Raw genomic sequence first — 21835 nt, forward strand, 5'->3', positions numbered from 1 at the left:
CAAGGTTCACAGCAAGCTGCTTTCTCTTTCAATGTGGGAACCGGATCACATGGAGCACTTGGACTGTCTGGAGGACAGTGATGCAATCTTCTCATTGTCTGGTTACATTTCTTTATTTCTTTATTTCCCCTTTCTTTTAATCCTCTCTAGTCCCTTAAATAATTTAATTCCCCCCTTTTCCTGTTCGATTTCCTACCCCACCTCTTACCCTGCCCTGTGGGAAGATTCTCCCTTTATCTGTGGCTTGCCTTTCCCAATAGGGAGAGAGCCCCCGTTAGGGGCTTTCTTTCGCAAAAAGGTTTCCCCCATTTCTCCTGTTGTAAATTGTGGGGCTAGTCAGGGCTTTTCCCAGCTTAGCTGGAATCACTTTCGTTTATAGCACCCCCGAAGGCTGGCTTTATTTGAGTGTGTGCAGCGCTGTTGGCCAAATTTTAATCTAGCCTTGGGCGGGAGCACTATTTTGAGTTCCTTTAATATTGCTATGAGACTAAGATTCTCAAGAGCAGAGGCAGGGAGTCCTATTTGGCCTGCACATAACTTCCAAGCCTAAGTCTGCTACAGGTAGCAGTTAATTGTTAAGTCTCTGACCTCTCTATAAGAATGTACCTGCTTGCAGGCTCAGTTGCTGCTAATGTGTATCTGAGGCAGACAGTGCGGCAGAGGCTCTCTGTGCCTCCAATGACTATGAGCACTCTGTATATGCTCTTGAACTATGCTGTTTCTGAACAAGTTTATTTTCGTTAAGTTTGTTTTGCCCTGATAGTGGCGACTGCCATTTTAGGGACGAGCCATTGTGGGTTAGTGGCTAAAGTGTAGGACTAGGACCTGGAGACAGGGTTCATATCCCCCTCTTAGCCATTGTTATAACAAAACAAAACAAACTGCTCCTTTTGGGCTATTCTCTTGCTGGGTAGTTCGGCCCATTGGTGATAAAAGAACTTTGGGTTTCTTGAAGGGGTGCTTCCCTCTAAAAGGGCAAGCAGGGGTACCTGGACAAGCTGTGGGCTACCTCAACTCTGCTATTTCACTGGAAACATTTATGCCTGGCCTAGCACGTGATCCTAGGGCTTTGCCCTAGAATTCGATGGCCTGGAAGCGTTTCCGGCCTGAATAGTGTCCCCATGTGGTCCATGAAGCATTGGTTTCATCGGTTCCTTACATTGTTTAGTTTTCGCGGACTATGACAGGGCTTTTGCAGATGCCTCAAGAGCTTGCCTCTCCTGCAGGGGATGACTTGCGGACAGCCAGGTGCCTTCTTCCAGAAGGAAGCATTTTTGAAGGCTGCAATCCAGGAGGAGGGCAAAGAGGAGCAGGGATGATGATTCAGACATCACCTTGGACGTCTACAGGGGTCAGGGTGAGGCTGTCCTGGGTCTTTAGGGATCATCCTGGATAGCTCAGCTGGTCAGCGCATAGTGCCGGTAATGCCTAGGTTGCAGGATTGGTCCCTATATGGGACAGCTGCATGCTCCCCCATTGCTCTACCTGGACACTTAGGTCCAGTGTCGAAGGCCTTTTGGTGGTTCCCTCACTGCGAGGGATGTAACAGGCGCCACGTTTGCAATATGCAAGCGGGAGAAAGCACCTTTGCGTGCCCGCATTGCAGTTTGCTCTGTGCGTTGCAGGGCACAGCACTGCATGGGCTGCATTTGCATTGCATTGTGTGAGAGATTTGCATTTGCATTGCACGGAGGTTGTGTGCATTGTACGGAGGGTGTGTGTGCATTGCACGGAGTGTGTAGTTGCATTGCACGGAGTGTGTTGTTGCATTGCACGGAGTGTGTGGGTGTGGGCGCATTGCACGGAGTGTGTAGTTGCATTGCACAGAGTGTGTGTGCATTGCACGGAGGGTGTGTGCATTGCACGGAGGGTGTAGTTGCATTGCACAGAGTGTGTTTTTTGCATTGCACAGAGTGTGTGTGCATTGCACGGAGTGTGTAGTTGCATTGAATGGAGGGTGTGCAGTGCACAGAGTGTGTGTGCATTGCACGGAGGGTGTAGTTGCATTGCACAGAGTGTGTTTTTTGCATTGCACAGAGTGTGTGTGCATTGCACGGAGTGTGTAGTTGCATTGAATGGAGGGTGTGCAGTGCACAGAGTGTGTAGTTGCATTGCACAGAGTGTGTAGTTGCATTGCACAGTGGGTGTGGGCGCATTGCACGGAGTGTGTAGTTGCATTGCATGGAGTGTGTAGTTGCATTGCACGGAGTGTGTAGTTGCATTGCACGGAGTGTGTAGTTGCATTGAACGGAGTGTGTAGTTCCACTGCACGGAGCGTGTAGTTGCATTGCATGGAGGGTAGTTGCATTGCATGGAGGGTAGTTGCACTGCACAGTGTGCATTTTTGCATTGCACGGAGTGTGTAGTTGCATTGAACGGAGTGTGTAGTTGTGTTGCATGGAGTGTGTAGTTGCATTGCACAGAGTGTGTGTCTGAAAAGGAAGCTGGCTCGGCGGCAGCTTTGTCGGAACTTCTTTAGGGGTTCTGGCCAGTGTCGGCCCTGTAAATTTACGTATTATGATGGCAGCACAAGATGCCCCCTGCCCAAGCGGGGGCTGGAAGCTGGCAAGCAATAGCTCAATACCTTTTGCCCATATTCCCATTTTATTTAGGGATCCAGATGGATATCGTTTGCTAAAACATACCACTTGCCTATGGAGAAGCTGTCTGCCTTGAAGGAAGTTATTTTGTAATACTTCCTCTGTAGCAAGTGATGCTTCATCAGATCCGATCTTGCTGGGTCACTTAATTAATCTTGCATGCAGAGTGATTGCCCCAGGCCGCCCCTTCCCTTTCCACTAGGCCAGGCGGCTTGAGGTCCCCTTACCTTTCTCATACATGCAATGGGATCTCATGCAATGGTTGCAATTCCTAAATGTATGCAATAGTAGTTGGCCATGGCAGGATACCTGGAACTTGCACAGGGATTTTCAGGTTCATGCTGATGCTGGATCTTTGCCCTTTGGTTTTTTATTTCAGGGGCTGCTGGTGTGCAAAGCCATGGTCTCAAGCCCGGTATGGTGAGGCAATCATGTGACCTAACTTTTCTTGAGTTTTCCCCATTGTAGTAGCAGTTCACATGTGGCCCGAGGAGTTCAGTGAACATCAGATCTGCTTTTGGTCTGATAACCAGGTAGTGGTGAGCGTCTTGGCAAAACAGTCCTCACGCTCCAGCAGAGTCTCCGCCCCTCCGCTCACGCTTTTGAGCTGCGCCGCTTAAGGTTTAATATTGTGCTTTCTGCTCTCCTGATTACGGGATCCTCTGATGATGTCACTGACACTCTATCCCATTTTCAGATGGAGCGCTTCGGATCCTGGGCTCCAGACACTCAGCTACTGCCAGACTTTTCCAGACCACCTGTGGCATTTTGACAACAATTAGTAATTACAGAGAGCAGCAGCTTCCATTTTCCCTTCTGCTTTTAGCTCTTATGAGAAGGCCTGGATGGATTTCTTAGCCTTAAGCTGGCAGTCCTTGGCCATTCAGATGAACTGGCCCCCATCCTCTGAGCAGATCCTGCAGTATTTGGTCCACCTGCTGCAGATTGGGCATGCTGTTATAACTATAAGAATTCAGTCCGCTGCAATGTCTGTTATACTGAAGCTTTATTTTTCAGAGACCCTTGTATAAAGTTTGTAGTGCACAGGGCCTTGGAAGGTTGGAATAGGCTCCAACCTCATAGGACAGTGGGCAGGAAGTCGGTCAATTTTACCTATGCAGTATCTGCAACAAGTTAAAGCTTATCTGCTGGTAAAAGATCAAGGCGAGACTCCTTTCAGTATTCCATTGCATTTTGGTGCACTGAGGGTTGGGGAAATGGTTGTTGGAGCCAGCATGGGGCTGAGAGTCTGGAGGCTTATTGCTTCAGGACTTTTCCTTATCTGCTTTGGAGCTTGTCGTTAGAGTTGGGAACTCTAAAACAGTCTTAGTGGGCAGGAGTGCCACAATCAGGCTTCCCTTACAGGTGAGGAGGGCCCTTGCCCGGTTATGGATAACAGAATATTTGGCTTTATTCCCTGGGGGCTGGCCTGCTCCTGGTGCATGAAAATGGGTTCCCGTTAGCCAGGCATCAATGTGCTTACGTTGTGCACCAGTTATTACGGCCTGCAGCTTGCTTACCGCTGAACATGCCTCATTCCTTACGATTAGGTGCTGCTGCAAAGGCTGCACACTGGGGGCCTGTCAGTAGACAGGATTGTGAATACGGGTCATTGGAAGTCTGACGCTGACAAGGGTTATATCAGGAAGTGTCACAATGATGTCTGTGCTGATGCTTGTCTGTTGTTTCCTTTTTTCATAGGGGCAGCTGTGCGCATTTGGGCCACAGCATTGTACACTTGGCTGGCAAGCGCGCTGACGAGTCTGGACTGGGGCGCCATCTCAGTCTTCCTGCCCAGGTGAACATATACTGGATGTCCAGATGGGGAATGCTTTGGGAGGAGATCCTTCCTTTGGTGCGGTCAAGTGTGACCTGTGCAGGTCCTCCCGCAGTGCTGGTGGTACAGCTAGGCGAGAATGATTTGCCGTCTTCCTCCAGCATAAGTTTGCATTCCTGCATGCAAGAGGGCTTGGTTCGAGTTGATGGCAGCTCTCCCTGGACTCAAAATAATTTAAGGCATTGGTTCAAGGTGATCTGGAGGGGAGGTTGGAGCACCTGTCCCCTCCAATGTGCAAAGATATTCCATTAAAGGAATCCAAGGATTTGCCATGCTTTTGTCAACCCCTTTCGAGGGGTAGGGCCACGCAAGAGTCCCTGGGAGCATTTGGGGTGAGCTTGAGTCTGATCCTGGTTCATTGCTCCCCAACAATGTTTGCTTGTACTGACGATATGGTGGGGCCCAGTCGTCAGTGCTGCCCTGCTGAGGTCAGGTGCAGCTAGTTGGGAACCAATGCCTAGACAAACTACCACCGAGCAGGCCAGAAAGCATGTTAATATGGCGGTGGAAAATAAAATAAAATAAATAAAGTAAATAAAATAAAATAACAAATAAAATAAAATAGGCCCTTGCTTTAGGTGGCTCTGTGATATTGCACCATGCTGTTTTCTTCAAGGCTGTTGCCCTCTTTAGGGCAGATGGGGTGCATCTTTCCCCTATGGGGTACAACACCTGGCGGGATGCGATTGCCTTGGGATTCATTGCTCCCCCACAATGTTTGCTGGTACTGACGATATGGTGGGGCCCAGTCGTCAGTGCTGCCCTGCTGAGGTCAGGTGCAGCTAGTCGGGAACCAATGCCTGCTTGTACTGACGATATGGTGGGGCCCAGTCGTCAGTGCTGCCCTGCTGAGGTCAGGTGCAGCTAGTCGGGAACCAATGGCTGCTTGTACTGACGATATGGTGGGGCCCAGTCGTCAGTGCTGCCCTGCTGAGGTCAGGTGCAGCTAGTCGGGAACCAATGGCTGCTTGTACTGACGATATGGTGGGGCCCAGTCGTCAGTGCTGCCCTGCTGAGGTCAGGTGCAGCTAGTCGGGAACCAATGCCTAGACAAACTACCACCGAAGAGGCCGGAAAGCATGTTAATAAGGCAGGGGAAAATAAAATAAAATAAAAAATAATAAAGTAAAATAAAATAGGTCCTTGCTTCAGGTGGTTCCGTGATTTTGCACCCTGTGATTACCTTCAAGGCTGCTGCCCCCTTTAGGGTGCATCTTTCCCCTATAGGGAACGACACCTGGTTGGCTACGGTTGCTTTGGGATTGAAGGAAGGGTTGCATTTGTGAGTGGTTTGGCGGTGAGCTAAGGCTCTGTGGCGGTTAGGCATTGGTTTAAATTGGTTGGTGGAGGGGTATGGATTGGCTGTGCCTGCCCCTCCAATGCTGCTGCTGCTGCACGGGAATTCCGTTAAAGGAATTCAGGGGCTTACCATTCTTTCGTCCAAACCCCTGGAATTGGGTGCGGGCCGCGTAAGCCCCTGGGAGCATGCGGGGAGAAGCTGAGGGTCTGTGTCGCAGCTCCAGTTATCCCTGATCTTGTTCCTCCACACTGGCTTTCGCTGGAATCCGGGAGTCAGTGCTGTCCCCCAAGGCGGGGGGGACAGATAGTCATAACCAATGCCTAAGCAACCACTCACAATTTGTATGTTAATAAAGTTGTGGCCAAAATTATGCCAAAAACCTTAAACAAAAATTTATGAGTGATGTGTGAGTTATTGGGGTAGGGGTGTTTTGTGGGACCTCAGCACGCAAAGCGTGTTCTCACTAAAGGAGAGCACGTGTTGCGGATGGGGCCTAGCAAGACACCCCGTAGTTGCCAGGCAGGATAAGATAGAGAGGCCTGGCAAGGATTGGCTGTTTGAGTTGCTGGGATAAAATTGATGTTGCCAATTTGGGGGTGGGAACAGGTTATTTAAACAAGGTTCACAGCAAGCTGCTTTCTCTTTCAATGTGGGAACCGGATCACCCGCCCTCCCTCCCTTTTGGGCTTCTGCTTTGACCTTGCTATGCCTGTCATGGGGTCGTCCGCCTTGGTGCGGGGGCCTGGTAGGAATTTTTCCATTTGGCTGATTAGTGTGTGCCATTTGGTTTTTGCCTACTGCGTAGCAAATCGTCACAACTTGTAAGGTTGGCGGTTAGGCATTGGTTTAAATTGGTTGGTGGAGGGGTATGGATTGGCTGTGCCTGCCCCTCCAATGCTGCTGCTGCTGCACGGGAATTCCGTTAAAGGAATTCAGGGGCTTACCATTCTTTCGTCCAAACCCCTGGAATCGGGTGCGGGCCGCGTAAGCCCCTGGGAGCATGCGGGGAGAAGCTGAGGGTCTGTGTCGCAGCTCCAGTTATCCCTGATCTTGTTCCTCCACACTGGCTTTCGCTGGAATCCGGGAGTCAGTGCTGTCCCCCAAGGCGGGGGGGACAGATAGTCATAACCAATGCCTAAGCAACCACTCACAATTTGTATGTTAATAAAGTTGTGGCCAAAATTATGCCAAAAACCTTAAACAAAAATTTATGAGTGATGTGTGAGTTATTGGGGTAGGGGTGTTTTGTGGGACCTCAGCACGCAATGATGGGTTACAGCATTGGCAGAGTGTGATGGAGCACAGCTACTCACCTGACCTCCAACTGGTCACATTGCTGCTGCTTAACAGGAGGTAGAGGGGGAAAGGCAAGTTGGAAGCGAGGTCAGCATGGTATAAACAAACAAACAAACAGGAGCACTGGATTGGCTCCATTGATTTGTTTAAATCACACCCACCTTGCCACTATCTTCCCCACTCTCCATCTACCTCCAGATAAGTAGAAGTGATGCAATACACTGGTTTGTTCCCCCCACAAAACCCTCAGCTATTGGATTACAAAAAAAATAACCCCTTGCCCCAATCATATATCTGAATATCCAGAATGATTTATCCCAGTTGTAAAATTTTGAAGCAGTTATTTCCCATATTCTTTCTGCTGCCTTCACTACCCATCCTAATAGGTGCCTTTTTATTTCCTCCACCCACATGCCAAAAGAACCTTTACCTAGTCGGCCTTTGCAAGGGTTGGTGGGCTTCTGTGGCACATTTGTCTTGGCTACTTTCATATCACTTTCATTTTTTTTGAGAAATAAACGTTAAGACCACCATATGTGTATGTGATTACAGTATTGCTCTGACATAACTGACGAATGCATGTTGGACCCCCACCTGACAATACTGAACATGTACCGAAAGCTGGAGACCCTTTGATGTCAAAGCATGTCAACCTGGAATTTCTGGAGCTCCTGAGAAAGCAAAGCATACTGCAGGAGCAACGAGTGAAGAAGCTTTTTGATGAGCTGCATGCAGAAAAATCAGCATGGCAGAATTTAACCAATCAATCAAACAGATGGTATTGGAGATCTTAGACAATGCCTAGAGCACAAGTAGCTGATCAAGTTTATTAGAGTAGGATTGATTACTGAGGATGATTACTTGAGATTCAGTATTCAAACCTAGTAGGTCTTAATGAAATCCACATACGCATGCTGCTGTAGAATTAAATGGCAGGTCCAATGGAAGAGCTTTTACAGTGCTAGAATTCAATACCCATGACATGTTACTAAGGTTTACATATTGCAGGATGATCCTTTAACATGCATATCTTGTCACAATTCCTACCTTTCCTCCTTAATCAATAACTGGTTTTCTGTGACCCAATATGTTATCGTGCAATATGACTGCTATTGTAGATGTGATCTCATCAGTTATCCTTGATTACAAATGGCCACAACCTCCAAGAAGCAGGCACTCTAAGCACTCCCTCTTTTTCACAATTCTTCGTTTCCTCATACAGATGGCACACCCATCAGAGTGTATTTAAACTGCCACATAAAGGGACATGTCTACATAGGGTTGGAGATTAGCCAACAAAATATTGTACCAGACAAGATTTCTGCTGCTTCCAGAGAGAGGTGACTGAATTAAAGGCAATTTAGGCTTACCAGGAATGTAAGTAAAAGTTTTTGTTCAGATAATCATAAAGTGTAGATTTTGAAGGGTTCCAAGGGTCATCAAGTCAACCCCCTGCAATGTAGGAATCTCATCAAAGTCTCTCATTCTATTTGAAACCATACTGATCAAACCATACAGATCAAACCAATGTACTGCATTTTCTGTTTTCCAGGTAAACAGTGGGGGAAATAACATCACAACTGAAGAAAATTTCACTTCATATATTTATTTCATTGGCATACACTTGGTGCTTCAGATCAGGAAACAATGACCTGGTTCACTCAAATGCTGCAAAACTTGATTAGTTTTCCTTATTTAGAAGAATACCTGAGCTCAGTGGTTCACCCTTGGTGGTTTCGTAAGCTTCTGATTTTGCTTTCTTCATTAATGATAGATATATATTTGGTTGGCTGTGCTTGCTCATTTGGGCTATATGTTTACATGAAGATGAATAAGCACCAAGAAACTGGTACTGATAGCAAAATTTGGAAAAAGCCAAGGAAATTTTTTGCTCATATTGCAGATATATATGGAAAGATATGGCATGGTGAGTAAAAGTTTCTTTCATAGCAATAATTCTTTCTTATGAGTCACTATAATTTCATAGGACTGAGGATCAGAATTTCAGGCTTGAAGCACTGGAACAATAGTTGCCACAAAGAATCAGGACTGGACCTCTGAACCACCCCCTCAGAGTCACAACAGCTACAAGTTTGGGTTGGCTATATGAGGATCAAAACAGGGGCATGGCTATTTATTTATGTAATAAGAAAAACAAAGCATTTTATGAAGTATGAAACTAAGGCCCTGAGCCAGCCTCCTCCTTATATACACCCTGAGGGCGTTATATGAATTCAATAAATGATAAAATAAATAAATAAGACAGATTACAAAGGAAAGGGTCAGCTGGTGGCTGCATAAACACCATACATTTAAACCACATTTTAAGTACACTTCTTCCCCTAGAAACCTGGAGAATGTTGTTTACCCCTCACAGAGGCACTATTAGCAACTATGTACAGTGGTACCTCGGGTTACAGACGCTTCAGGTTACAGAACTTTGCTTCAGGATGTGAACAGAAATCGCACCATGGCGGCGTGGCGGCAGCAGGAGGCCCCATTAGCTAAAGTGGTACCTCAGGTTAAGAACAGTTTCAGGTTAAGAACGGTCCTCCAGAATGAATTAAGCTCTTAACCTGAGGTACCACTGTAGTTGCTATTGAGGTCAAAAGTGAGTTCCCAACGGGTTTGCAGCTCCATTTGTTGCCAGGCTGACCCAGCTGTCAAACTGTGATCTCTGGACTTGAATGCACTCCTGCCATAGGCTGCCTCAAATTTCTGTTCTCATCCTGAAGCAAAGTTGTTAACCTGAGGTACTATTTCTGGGTTAGTAGAGTCTGTAACCTGAAGCATCTGTAACCCGAGGTACCACTGTATGTACACAAACTATGGAATTTGCCAGCACAGGATGTGGTGATGGCTACTAATTTAGATGGACACTGTGGGAAACAGGATGGTCTAATACAGAAGCCTTTGGCCTGATCCATAGGACTCTTTATATGTTCTCAATGCTTCCCACAGGTCTCATGTTACTGTAAGTGTAGAAACAACATATTAAACCATCCCAAGGGCTAAACCCCATATAAAAGCTTAAAGCAGACTAAAACAGCAAAACACAGTTTTAGCTCACTCAAAGACTGGGCAAAAATGTTTCTACCTGTGCTCAAAAAGAAGCAAGGAAGGAACATTCCAGGAGAGGAGAAATCCCTTCATTCATTAAAGGACCACCACAGAGAAAGTCTTGATCCATGTGGATGACAACCTAGCATCCAGAATGCTGGAGCATATTGTCATTGATGTTTAGTCATTTAGTCGTGTCCGACTCTTTGTGACCCCATGCACCAGAGCATGCCAGGCACTCCTGTCTTCCACCGCCTCCCACAGCTGAGTCAGACTCATGCTGGTAGCTTCGAGAACACTGTCCAACCATCTTGTCCTCTGTTGACCCCTTCTCCTTGTGTCCTCAATCTTTCCCAACATCAGGGTCCTTTCCAGGGAGTCTTCTCTTCTCATGAGGTAGCCAAAGTATTGGAGCCTCAGCTTCAGGATCTGTCCTTCCAGTGAGCACTCAGGGCTCTTTCCTTAAGAATGGATAGGTTTGATATTCTTGCAATCCATGGGACTCTCAAGAGTCTCCTCCAACTCCATAATTCAAAAGCATATAACAGAGCTTTTAACCTGATCTTAAATTTCTTTATTCCCCCTGAACCACACTGATTTCCTCCAGTAATGGTTGCGATATTTCTTTGTTGCATTTTGTATTATTTTCAGGTTATGAAATTATTGGCATGGAAAATCTCCCTAAAGGACCAGGGATTATTATTTATCATCATGGAGTAGCTCCTCTCGGCTATGTCTTATTTGTGGCTAGATATTTTTTAGAGACGGGGAGAGTGTGCTTTTCATTAATTCATCATGTCGCATATTGGATACCAGGTAAATTATTTAAATTTAAATCATGCTTTTTTACTTAAAACATGTAAAATATGACATAAAACAATGCTATAAGCTATGAAAAAATGCTATAAAATATAAAACTGTATATCAGGAAAGCAGGTAAAAACAATTGATAAATAAAATAGCAGCAACAGGTGAAATAGTTTAGTTAGTGCAGATGAAGGTACTTTTGCACCAAGTCTTTGCTAGTAAAAGAGAATGAATGCAGGATGAATAATTATTTCCAATTCAAAACTGAGTCAGCAGAAGTGGTCTCCATGAAGAAATGCCATGCTTTTCGGTCTACATATTTCCCCAGAGATCTAAAAACTGAGCAATCTGGATAATGTGTCATCTGATTCCTATGCTATGACTACAAGCTCTCATGTAATAATTGCTGTTCACTTTAATACCAGAACAGGGCAAGGCGTAGGCTTTGGGGTGTCTAAGTTGATGATTTCCTCAAGTACAAAGAGTTTTGCAAAGTTCAGTCATTTGTAAAGATGGGATATTCCTTACTGGAAAGAACAACGCAAAGTATGGGATTCTGCTTGGGAGCATCTGCACTAGCAAACCACCTGTGCAAAATCCTCTGTATTCAAACACCACTGGGTGGCAGCTGGGACGGGGTAGGAGCTACAGCTAAGGAAAAGGGCAGAAGCCCAAGTGAAGCCCCAAAGACATGTCCGTGGCTTTCATAGCAAGTCCAACCTATCACCAAATCTGCACACAGATCCCAGAAAACATGGCCCCACCCAAACACATGGCCCATCAAGCACTCCCACACTCAGCTTTTATGCCCCCATGTGACACTGCAATCAAACACATGTGGCACCCTTGCTGTAGTGTTCATGTACCTCCACTGCCACTCCCCCCACATCATCTTCCTCTGCACGCACACAGCAGCCACACCAGGAAACTATGACATCACAGAAAGGTCATTTAAAGGAAGGGAGGGAGGGAGGGAGGGAGGGAGGAAGGAAGGAAGGAAGGAAGGAAGGAAGGAAGGAAGGAGGCCAAAGAGGCCCAGTAGCACAGAGTGCTGTTTGGAGTTTTTCCACTAGGTTAATTAATGCAGCATATAACCTCCACCCATATATCTGTGTACCAATCTCTGCTGGAGGTGGCAGTTTTCCATCAGCATAGTCTCCTCAGTTCCATGTGTGTATCTCCCCCCGCCCCCGTGTGTGTGTCTACTGTATCCAAAAGCTCTGCACCCTAAAGGGATTGAAATTCCCCATCCATGAAATCATAGTTGAAATGGATGGCAGAGAGCTATGCTTGTGATCCATAATAGTGCAATATCTTTGGGATAATGGCACTTGTATTGTATCCACAGTATTTCCTAAATAAGTTTCACATAAAATGCATTCTTCTATTTGGAGCTTATTTTTTTCAGGGCTGCAGATGTTTTATTATGTGATCAGGTTGAAAGCTTACAAGAAAGCTGAAATTGTGGAAATAATGAAGAAAGGCCATTTACTGGGCATTGCACCTGGTGGAGGTAGAGAAGCACTGTATAGTCACGATTACTGCATAATGTGGGGTAAACGCACAGGTTTTGCTCAGGCAGCTTTGGAGGCGAAAGTGGTGAGTGATCTTTGTGCAATCTGCATTGCCTTCACGATTATCCTAGATAAGATGTAATGTGTTGACATGGTTGATCCAGCATCCAAAAAAGCTGAGGATGGCAAATATCCTGTTTGGGGGTCAAATGATATCTGGAGTGCCACAGGTCTCCCCACCCCTGCTTTAAAACAAACCTACTGAAATTGGTGACATTTAAAAAGAAAACAACCATTTTCCTTTTATCTTTCTTTTTTATATATAATTTTATTTTAAAAATTTGTTTTAATGTTTAAAATACTCATTTTACATCCTTAAGATATCAATGACTTCCTTTCTTCTCCTTTGATAGTTCATTTTACATATCATAAATCCCTGCATATTTTACAAAAACTATACTATTCAGTATTCCATTATTGAATCCATCAAAACATATTACACTGCAGAATTTATCTTAATGCTGCCAGTCATCATCTATTTCAAGATCCTTCTCATCTTATGTCTGGAGCACTCAGTCTTTGATATTTCTAGAATAAAAAAAGACCAAACAATCTCTTGGAAATGTTTTCTTCTTAGCATACGGGGATTTAACCCTGAAAGCATGATCAATAGCTTGATGTACCTCCTGCTTTTGAGTCTCAAGAAGATTTGCAAGTGCCTCAATTATTTTATCCCTTATTGCTTCACCAGATTGCTGAGCAATAGATCTAAATCTTTATAGCATCTCTTTTTGCCTCAATTCAATTAAAGCCAAATTGTCTGCCAATAGTTCCTGAGATGCTGTAGCTGCCACCAGTTGAATCCAGGGGGCGGAGTATAAAAGTTTGAATGCTTTTTCTTTCAAAAGAAAGTTTTCAAAGTTCTTATCCCCCTGTCCCCTTCCTTTTATTTCCGATGGCAGACTTTCTTTGTTTCCTTCAATGCTTCAGCCTTCTGGTTCCCATGCAGGATAGTCACCAATTCTAGAGAAGACTCCCCTTTTGTTCTCCTGGAAGTTCTCCAAATTAATCCAAATGCTAAAGACACTTCAATAATAAATCCCTTTTTCCTTGGTTTTATTTTCTGGGAAATCTGCTAATCAAAAACTTGACAAAACCAATGTGATTTTTGGATTCAGCACATCAGATTCATCCTAAATCAACTGAAAAACGCAGACAACAAATTTGTTGTTGACCAGTGTAATAAATCCCTTTTTCCTTGGTTTTATTATCTGGAGCCCAGAGATCACAGCTTGACAGCCGAGTTAGGCCAGCACCAAATGGAACCTCAGACCCGTTGGGAACTCGCTTTTGACCTCCACAGGAGCCCTCAGAGTCCTGATCATCCCCAAGACCTTTTTCGGGTGCTCGTTGCCTACAAGCTGCCGCCAAACTCCAAAAAGTAGCGGCCAGTTGGCTGAACCTGGCTTCCTTTCCCCCTCAGGGCAAACCAGGAAATTCTTTTTTCCCCTTCAATTCCTGAAAATCTGGAGGACAGCTTCTGAATTTCTTCATCTGAGATATTTGAATAAATGTGTCAGGAATTTTAAAGCCAATTACATTATCATTTATGAGTTGCTTCTCATTATAATCCCAGATGTGAAGCATTCTTCATAGTCCATAACAAAAATAAAGGCAGGATGGTTGGGGCAAAATAATTATCCAATCCTCACCTTTCTTTTCATGTTTGTTTCATCTTTTATTTTTTTAGCCCATCATCCCTATTTTTACACAAAACAGTTGTGAAGCATACAGGACCATTGGAAAGACAAGTAAGTTAAATACCTTGGTTAATCAAGAGATCTCAGGCAATATACATTTTAATACTATAGAATGATCTTTTAAAAAGAATATCTATTTACTTCTCATGAATAGATTTTATAGGGACATGGGTGGCGCTGTGGGTTAAACCACAGAGCCTAGGACTTGCCAATCAGAAGGTCGGTAGTTCGAATCCCCGTGATGGGGCGAGCTCCCGTTGCTTGGTCCCTGCTCCTGCCAACCTAGCAATTCGAAAGCACGTCAAAGTGCAAGTAGATAAATAGGTACCGCTCCAGCGGGAAGGTAAACTGCGTTTCCGTGCACTGCTCTGGTTCGCCAGAGGTGGTTTAGTCATGCTGGCCACATGTCCTGGAAGCTGTCTGCGGACAAACGCCGGCTCCCTCGGCCAATAAAGCGAGATGAGAGCCGCAATCCCAGAGTCGGTCATGACTGAACCTAATGGTCAGGGGTCCCTTTACCATTACTTAATAGATTTTATTCCATGTCCACTTATCTGCAAAAGCTGTGCTGCCTGCCTCAGTACTGAGTGAACATGCCCTTGCTTAGTTTTCTATTAGATTTAACAGAAAGCTATAATCAATAAATGTGGGAGCAACCCTAACATGGAGGGGAACTGAACAGGAAACATACCATATTTTGTAGTCTATTGTACACAACTTATGACTGGTTGCAAAGAGCTGAGAAGAGCTGACTGAATATCTTGTACAGTGGTACCTCAGGTTAATTGGTTCCGGAAGTCTGTACTTAACCTGAAGCATTCTTAACCTGAAGCAGACTTTCCCATTGAAAGTAATGGGAAGTGGATTGATCCGTTCCAGATGATGAAAAAACACCCTCTAAAATAGCAATTTAACACAAATTTTACTGTTTCACGAGACCATTGATCCATAAAATGAAGGCAATAATCAATGTACTGTACTATAAAATAAATAAGACAGTATTTTAGATGAAAAGAATTAAAATTTATTTCCAAACTCACCGTTTGGAGGGGGCTCAGGGTCCTCTTCCACAATCACAATTGGCTTGGCTTCCGGCATTCGTGGAGGCCTCAGAGAGCTCCTGGAGCCCAGTCGCAGAGCCTCTGCAGCCACCATGGATGTTGGGGCTTGGCTCCCGGCATTCGCGGAGCCCTGCAGGCACCGCAGATGTCGGGGCTTGGCTCCCGGCATTCGCGGAGCCGCTCTAGGCAACACGGATGTCGGGGCTTGGTTCCCGGCATTCGCGGAGCCGCTCTAGGCACCACGGATGTCGGGGCTTGGTTACCCCCATTCGCGGAGCCGCTCTAGGCAGCGCAGATGTCGGGGCTTGGTTCCCTGCATTCGCAGAGGCCTCTGACAGCTCCGTAGGCTCTGCCGATGTCTGGGTTTGCCTCCAGGCAATGTCCTCCGAGAGCTTGGAAAACTTACTTCCGGGTTACAATCCTTCGTAACCCAAAAAAAACATAAGTTGAAGCGCTCGTAACCCGAGGTACCACTGTATCTCTTTTCCCAAGCACTCATATTATTTAACCCTTCCTCTCTTCCTATTTATTGCAATTGCTAAACACTTAGAATGTCAACTAAATTCAGATTTGATATGGTGTCGCTTTCCTTCAGAATCTTCTTCCATTTCATACACAGGGCTGACAAGGTGGCTGTATGAGAAAACTCGATGTATGGTTCTTCCCATTTACGGAGGGTTTCCAGTGAAATTGAGGACATTTATTGGAGAACCCATCCCATATGATCCAAATATAACAGCTGTAGAGCTGGCTGAAAAAGTAAGTTAACTCTAAACTTGGAAGTTTAAAAGCAGAATATTTCTTTTCCTCTTGGTTTCTCTCTTTCAGCTCTAAATTTTATTGTACATATTGATTTCCTCATTCTATATGACCTGATATAGGGTTCATTAGATATACTTTTGTGCATTATGCCCATCACTCAATTTCCCCTCTCCTTAACTTGTTGAGACTAATTAAATGGGGAAAAAACTATGTGGTACAAAGATAGATCTGCTCATGCAATGGGATTTCTTCTTCCCATTATACTAGGGTGGACTATACAAAATAATCAAATAATAGATCTTATTCTAATTGCTCCTCATGAAAATTTTGGTCAATTGCATAAAAAGTTGTTGAACCGAGCTTCTTTGGGGCCATTGGTCAGAAAGTTGAGATTTGGGGGGGGGGCGGTTGCCCTCTCCCCACCCCAACTGCCCAAAGGCGCAAAACAGAACCAGAGCCACTCACGTAGGAGACTGAAACAGCGTACACACAAATTTACCCCCCCAACTCGGATATTTCCTTAAAATGGAAAAAAGAAACCTCCCAGATAGCCCCAGAAGGACATGTCTGGGATTTCCCAAACATATGGCAACCCTACACTATGTGCCCCAGAATCTGCCTGACAAGGTACCTCCAGTGCTAATTTTTGAGGATATGGAGAGGGTTGAAGAGGAAGACAATTTATTGCACACGTTGACATGTGTTGCATGTACACACTGATGTGTGTTTAAGAGATACAGCTTTGTTAAACGGTGCCATAATTCCTGACCAACTACCAAGCTATCAACTCTGAACCTGCAACACATTTGTAATTTGTTATTACTCGTGCATCAGCAAGCTCCTATATGAGATGCCGTTTCACTGAAGACAAGGTCAAACACAGATACTATTTGTATGGTATTACATTGCATGACTTATTCTACCTGCTCCTGCAGGGGATGTTACACTTCTCCCCTTCCTCAAGGAAAACTTGGGAAGCTGACTCCCAAAGGGAAGGGGGTAAGGGGAGGTGCATGTAGGGTCCTGGTGGCTAATGGGAACGGGGTGGGAACATTGTTTAGTACGCCTGATCCTTCTCCAAGCACTTTCTGCTTGTTTTCTTGCTGCATCAAGTTTCAGGTATTGATTGCCTGTTTAAAGGAGCAGATAAAAAAATTTCTTTCTGCAAGGGGTTATGCCTTGGTTGTCCTGAGGTTCGCTCCTTTTATCTTAACTTGTAACAACCATGCAAGGTAACTATTGTGTACAAAGCAGCCCAAGGCACATATGTTTGATTGTTTCTCTGCCATTCCCATACAGTGCTCTTGGTAAACATAAAGAGAGTGGGCTGGATTCACTGAGAGATGAGCAGTTTCCTGGTGGGGGTCCCTCACCCTGGCTGCTCTGGCCCAGCCCTCCATGTTGAAGAAACCACTTTCGAGGGTTGAGAGACAAGGACTCTCATGCAACACATCTCTGTGTACAAATTCATTTGTGTATCCCAGAAAGAAGTCACATATTGTGCTTCTATAGCTGGAATAAATGGGTTGCCTCTGTTTCTGATCCCTTTAGCTTTTCCCTCACTCATATTAATAACAGTGAACACCTATTTTGCAATCTATTCCTATAACACAATGTATTCCTCTGGTTTTCTTTCAATAGGTGAAGATTGCACTTGAAAATCTTCGGGATAAACACCAAAAAAGGCCAGGAAATATATTAAGAGCTCTTTCAGAACGATTTGATAAGCATTACAAAGCTAACTAGTCCATATAAAACAGTTGCAGCGTTCATGAGAAAGTGTCTGTAATAGGAAGTGTTAATAATTATGTTATTAAAGCTAAGTTGATATATAAAGAATTGTGCTGGATTGTATATGAATTATTTGGAAGGGTCCCTAGCTCAGTAGCTCAGCACCTGCTGTGTGTGCAGAAGGTCCTATGTTTTTGAAGACGTACAAGTGCTTTCCTGCCCTATCCTGCAATACACCCAGTATTCCCCTTTTTGGGGAACTTGCACTAGTAGAGGCAGAATCAAAGAGTATAACGGGAAGGCGAGTGTTTAACTAAACATGAAATGATGTTACATGTGAAAGAGTAATATCTATAAATTACCTGTATTAAAACAGTGGCACTTCTTTTATGTTTATAAAAGGGTGCTCCAAGATTTGAGCCCTATAATGCAAATCCTTTTAAACTTATAGCAAGAAAAGTAGAGAGAGAAAAATACAGCTGGAATTGGTGAAAAAAGTGACTGATCTAACAAAAACAGCCAACTCAGCTATGAAGCTGGATCTGGTGCCTGCCCCGCAGTAGCACCACCCACCATGTTGAACACCATCTTATCAGATGTCCTATAGATAAATAACTACACAACTTTCTGAAGACATCCCTGTATCTTACTCCTTTGACAAAAAAGAGGTGTCGGTGACCAGTCTATAGTTGTTGCACTCTGTTTAGGTCTAGATGGAGTGTAGTGATCAGGTGGGATTGCTATGAGGAATTATAACAAATATAGAGTAAGCCATCTGTGTCAGCAATGAAAGCATTGCGTTGTCTGGGTTTAAACTATTTTGATATGATTCTTGATCAATCCACACCTCTGCATCCCTGTTCTATTTCTCTTTCTTCACCAGTCACGTACACTGCCAGTTGCTTCTCCAGGCAGGCATCCTGGGCCATAAAGATAGTGGGCAAGCTTCTTTGAAGCCCTTTCTGATATGTTAATCCCAGGATGTTAATCTTAGGGCCAGGAAACAGATCTCACATGAAGGTGATAATGATCGCTGTCCTCCTGGCCATCCTTCTTATCATATATATTGCTTGTTTATCACCTCTGGGGTTGCCAAATGCTCTCCTTTGTAGTTCTGTTCTTTGTTTACCCCATGCCTAATTAGTTTTGGTAGTTTAACTTTCTCCCCACATGGATTTGTTGAAATGATCAGAAGAAATCTGATTGTAAAAAGTTATTTTGTGAATAAAACAACCTGGGCTGAGGGGGCTGGAGACACAGACAGAGAGAGATTATTATATGCACCCTTCCCACAGTTGCTGGTTCAAGCCTCTGTGTGTATTCTCATTAATCAGAGTTCAATCCTTCCTTTACTTTGGGAACGCCTCAAGTGGTGCCCCGTGTGAGGCTAAGCTAAAAAGAAACGTGTGTGGCTTGTAAAAAAAAAACCTCAGCGTGTGAGGCAAAGCAAAAGGAAACCTCAGCAAAAGGAAACCCCCAGGATTGGACTCCCCTCGGAGCTAGCAACCTGCTATCCCTTGGTCACGCTGGATCATCTCCTGCAAAACGATTCCCAGACTTAGGATCTCATTCGCTCGGAACGAGCCCCAAAGACATGCGTCTATACCCCTTCAGGTGAGATCATGGGAAGCAAGCTTTCACATGAGCAGGAAAAGCATAGGAATAATTTGTTATTTTTGCTAGCTCAGGCAGGGCATGATAAGCATCTAGCACCCTTAGTAGAAAAAAATGTTGTTAGGGATTGCTAGACTGTGCCCCTGATTTCCAGAGGGGGGTACTTATGACATTAAGAAATGAAATGAGCTGGGAGATGCACTCCATAGACATCCTGAGGCATCTGTACAAGTTTTGCACACCTGGCATTTGTGTAGAGACGCAGTTGGAAAGCTCTCTAACGCTTTGCTCCAACCACCCGTTGTCTCTGTGAATGCTCCCACATTGTTGCAACCCCTAGCTGCTTTTAAAAAATACCATAATATTGTTTCCCCCATCTCAGCCTCTAGATTTCAAGCCTCTCTCTGAGGTCATGCCAAAGGTACTTCCATTCCCAGTGGCATCTTCCTTTGCCAAAGATTTGCCTGGGTCGAATGGAAATTCCATGCCACCTTCTTTGTTGGACCAATGCCTGCAAGGGGCTCAGACCGCAGTGCAAAAATTGGGTATTCCAAATATGGCAGAAGGAAGCAGTGAAGGAAAAATAGCTGACACCTTACCATTATTATCAGTCTGTCCTGTTGTTCAGAATGCACAGGAACAGAGAGCCCGTGAATCATTGCCCTTCGCAGTTTTTAAACAATTGAAGCGAAGTGTGGCAGAAAATGGCTTGCATGGCATTCCTTCCTGATGGGCTAAGAGGAGTCAGTACTTAAATTCCAAACCTTGAAGCCTCTGAAGTTTAAATGAAACAATTGGCTTATGAAAATGAAAATGCTGATTGCAAGACTGCTCTTAAAGCAAGTTATCAGAAGCCAGAAACAGATATTGCTCAAATGAGTAAGCCTTGCCAGAATATTGACACCGAGACGCACAAATCTGCCCTCCTAGCAGCAGCTAGAAACTGTTGGGATACTGCCAGGGAGGCAAAGTCCATCATAGCCCCCAAGCCGGCTGCTGGACGATACATCGACCTCCCGTAGACAGGCAGTATCAGCAATTAGCGACACGAAGCCTCAGAAATGTTGTTGTTTAGTCGTTTAGTCGTGTCCGACTCTTCGTGACCCCATGGACCAGAGCACGCCAGGCACCTCTGTCCTCCACTACCTCCCGCAGTTTGGTCAGACTCATGTTTGTGGCTTCGAGAACACTATCCAACCATCTCATCCTCTGTCGCCCCCTTCTCCTTGTGCCCTCCATCTTTCCCAGCATCAGTGTCTTCTCCAGGGAGTCTTCTCTTCTCATGAGGTGGCCAAAGTACTGGAGCCTCAGCTTCACGATCTGTCCTTCCAGTGAGCACTCAGGGCTGATTTCATTAAGAATGGATGCGTTTGATCTTCTTGCAGTCCATGGGACTCTCAAGAGTCTTCTCCAGCACCATAATTCAAAAGCATCAATTCTTCGGCGATCAGCCTTCTTTATGGTCCAGCTCTCACTTCCATACATCACTACTGGGAAAACCATGGCTTTAACTATACGGACCTTTGTTGGCAAGGTGACGTCTCTACTTCTCAAGATGCTGTCTAGGCCTGTCATTGCCCTTCTCCCAAGAAGCAGGCGTCTTTTAATTTCGTGGCTGCTGTCACCATCTGCAGTGATCATGGAGCCCAAGAAAGTAAAATCTCTCACTGCCTCCATTTCTTCCCCTTCTATTTGCCAGGAGGTGATGGGACCAGTGGCCATGATCTTCGTTTTTTTGATGTTGAGCCTCAGACCATATTTTGCGCTCTCCTCTTTCACCCTCATTAAAAGGTTCTTTAATTCCTCCTCACTTTCTGCCATCAAGGTTGTGTCATCTGCATATCTGAGGTTGTTGATATTTCTTCCGGCAATCTTAATTCCAGCTTGGGATTCATCCAGCCCAGCCTTTCGCATGATGTATTCTGCATATAAGTTAAATAAGCAGGGAGACAATATACAGCCTTGTCGTACGCCTTTCCCAATTTTGAACCAATCAGTTGTTCCATATCCAGTTCTAACTGTAGCTTCTTGTCCCACATAGAGATTTCTCAGGAGACAGATGAGGTGATCAGGCACTCCCATTTCTTTAAGAACTTGCCATAGTTTGCTGTGGTCGACACAGTCAAAGGCTTTTGCATAGTCAATGAAGCAGAAGTAGATGTCTTTCTGGAACTCTCTAGCTTTCTCCATAATCCAGCGCATGTTTGCAATTTGGTCTCTGGTTCCTCTGCCTCTTCTAAATCCAGCTTGCACTTCTGGGAGTTCTCGATCCACATACTGTTTGAGCCTTCCTTGTAGAATTTTAAGCATAACCTTGCTAGCGTGTGAAATGAGTGCAATTGTGCGGTAGTTGGAGCATTCTTTGGCCTCAGAAATAGATTGCCACATTCTTAGGCTGGTGCACACTCTATCAGCAGAATTCACACAGCGAAAGATGCACAGCAGGAGAGCATTTTTCCAAGTTTATTCAGCGTTGATCAGAACAAAGAAAAA

At 44.8% G+C, this 21835-nt stretch overlaps 1 long non-coding RNA gene across 1 annotated transcript in view; it reads right to left on the minus strand.

The window, feature by feature from the left end:
* The window catches only part of LOC128417465 (uncharacterized), a 48624-nt gene extending 39915 nt beyond the window's left edge, over positions 1-8709 (minus strand). The window contains exon 1 of the long non-coding RNA XR_008331467.1: positions 8404-8709. This is a non-coding gene — a long non-coding RNA (uncharacterized LOC128417465). The remainder of the gene's footprint in view (positions 1-8403) is intronic.
* Positions 8710-21835: the final 13126 nt, after the last annotated feature.

The sequence above is a fragment of the Podarcis raffonei genome, chromosome 7 (genome assembly GCF_027172205.1).
Source record: "Podarcis raffonei isolate rPodRaf1 chromosome 7, rPodRaf1.pri, whole genome shotgun sequence".
Lineage (NCBI taxonomy): Eukaryota > Metazoa > Chordata > Lepidosauria > Squamata > Lacertidae > Podarcis > Podarcis raffonei.